At 37.6% G+C, this 2,629-nt stretch overlaps 1 protein-coding gene across 1 annotated transcript in view; it reads right to left on the bottom strand.

Moving 5' to 3' along the window:
* Positions 1 to 1,378, bottom strand: part of LOC108967919 (collagen alpha-1(V) chain-like) — a 16,872-nt gene extending 15,494 nt beyond the window's left edge. The window contains exon 1 of the mRNA XM_018931608.1: positions 1,296 to 1,378. The gene's annotated coding sequence lies outside the window, so the exon portion shown is untranslated. The remainder of the gene's footprint in view (positions 1 to 1,295) is intronic.
* Positions 1,379 to 2,629: the final 1,251 nt, after the last annotated feature.

The raw sequence follows: 2,629 nt of genomic DNA, 5'->3' as shown, positions 1-2,629 counted from the left end.
TTTTTTTTTTTCAGTTAATTTAAATTATATTCTTACACAATACTGCTATTTACTTGTATTTACATTTTTTATTTCGCGCGATAAGCATGGGAATTATATATGTATATACACATAGATGACGACACACATTTAACTATCACAATATTCACGCTACTGACACAGTTTTTGCACCTTCCTTGATAAGCCAACCGAGCGAGTGCCAACAAACACTGACCTAAGCTAAGGCCCCAAAGCAGTTCAAAAGACACAAAAAGTATTTCACCACTTTGGCACGCGACCCAGAGCGACAAAACTACAGAGCGGCTTAGAGCAAATTCAGTAATTAAAAATAAATTAAATTTTTTCAGAATAAACGAGACTAAAAAAGCTGTTTGATTGATAAAGCGCGCCGCTTATCTGACCCGGCGGACGGCTGGCGCACTCACACTACATAAATATGTGTGTAAATAAACGCTATAAATATGTGTGTCATCAGCTGTTCATGGTAACCGTGTATATTTATTTTTAAAAGTAGACAAGCGGCTGATAAGAACGCCGAAAATATTTAAACGCACTTCAAGTCCGAGTTCCGAGTTCCGAGCTCTAGCACAGCCAGCGTCGCAATCAAGCGGATGCGACTACAAGAGGACAGCGCCGAATTTTAATTTTAGTTTCTCGGCTTTCGTTTAGTTTGTGCGCTTGATAACTTTATGAACTTTTTATTAGCAAAATAGATGGCTTTATCACAAAAAACTCGCTCGCTGCGCCAGCGAATGCAAAGAAAACGAAAGTTTTTGGAGCACTATTGAGGAAATGATGGAAAATATTTCTTATTTTTGTTTTTGAAATTAGTAAAAAATATATTTTTAGCAACGATGCAGAGAAAAATGTTTCATAATATTATAAAATTCAAAATAAAACACATTAAACAATTCAAAATCACGCAAACAACCGTTAAAAACMGCAGTATATTCTTTATACAATTTCATGGTTTCAAAAAATAATATTTTTCCTTTTAAAACTTTTTCAAAAATCACTTTTTTGTTTTAAAAGTACTGAAAACTTTACTTAATACTTTTAAAAGTAACGAAACTAAGAATTTAATGTCTCGCACTTAGATTTGAAGACTTGTGATGTCACTTCCGGTTGACCCCGTTAACTTTAGATCGCTTCAATTGCACAGTTTCCACAATTCTTTGTCATAAAATATTACTTTTCCACATTTTCTTTACTTATATTTATCCACAATTATCTTTTCATTCGCATTTTTGCATAAAAAATTGGATTTTTTTTATATTTTCAGCTTATCACCTAACCTCAATCAAGCACTTCTCCAGCCATTCACTTCACTTGTACAGGAATATTTATTTTATTTTCCGAATCCACAAACTGTAACCAACGGCCGCCGCACACGAACTGAGCCAACGGTATTTGAAGTTGCATTTAAGAAGCTCSAATTGATGTTGCGATCTCAATGACGATCACTTTGGTGAGGCGCGCTGTAGCTGGAGGCTTRCTGGTGTGGTGAATAAGCTCAAGAGCGTAAAACGTTGGTTTTAGTMTTTATTTTTGGAGCAATAAATAGAAAGCTGTAATTTCGACTTATGTGTTTTTCTTGYTTATGAGWGACTTRAAAACCGAAATCTTAGCTGGATCTTTACTAAGGCTTTCTTTCGCACTTTACTGTAACATGGATTAGAGATTAGTGCGGGCTTAATTGCAAATCTTATATGGTCAATTACCTCGATCTTATCATTGACAACATCGAACTATCGACGTTTAGAAAAAACATATATGCGCAGGTTAGTACCACGTGCTAAGAACTTAAAAACAGGTTACTTGCACAAAACCAAAGCGGCTCAGCAAAAGGATCAGACTCTAAGCAATAGTAGAGAGATGTGTATAAGAGACAGGACTCTAAGCAATAGTAGAGCCATACTGGGTTTGTCCATAAAGTAATAGGACTGAGTCGATTTAAAAAAATTCATTGAACAAATCGTTATAACTTTCAAACTAGGCTCTTTCTGCGTTGGTGCTGTGCTGCCCGCGCGATTTCCAAGCACTGAAGACATTCTCCGAAATAGTCTTGAGAGCCGAGTTGATTGCTGCTTGGATTCCCTCTGTCGTCTCAAAATGATTGCCTTTCATCGGTMTTTTCAGGCAAGGAAACAAAAAAGTAAAGGGGGGCCACATCTGGGCTGTAAGGTGGCTGCGAAAGCGTCCAGATGTCGGCCTTCGTTCGGTAGCTGCACACAAGAAAGGCAGTGGTGATTCGGAGCGTTTTTAGTCGTCAGTGAGCAATTTTGAGACCATCTTCGCGAATACCTTGCGCATGTTCAAGTCATCCGTCACAATGTCATCAGCCACAAATTTGGATAATTTTAACATCTGGACATTTCAACGAATACCTAGTCGACGATCTGAGTTCAAAACTTTTCGCATACGTCGGTGCTTGTCGAAGTCACAGGTCTCCCAGCACTGTCTTCATGAGCGGCCACCACTTGATCGCAGAATTTAATAACTGTACTTAGCATTTTTAATAGACTTCACTCCGCTTCAAATTGTTGCAGATGAAGATGACAGCAAAGAGGTCTATTGTAGGGCTGTTGTCAACAGGACAAGGTAAAAACATGCTAATAGATCCTCAGAA

This window comes from Bactrocera latifrons, unplaced genomic scaffold (genome assembly GCF_001853355.1).
Source record: "Bactrocera latifrons isolate USDA-ARS-PBARC rearing strain unplaced genomic scaffold, ASM185335v1 scaffold_2, whole genome shotgun sequence".
Classification (NCBI taxonomy): Eukaryota; Metazoa; Arthropoda; class Insecta; order Diptera; family Tephritidae; genus Bactrocera; species Bactrocera latifrons.
Note: the sequence above shows the minus strand (reverse complement) of the source record. Positions and strands in the feature narration are given on the sequence as shown.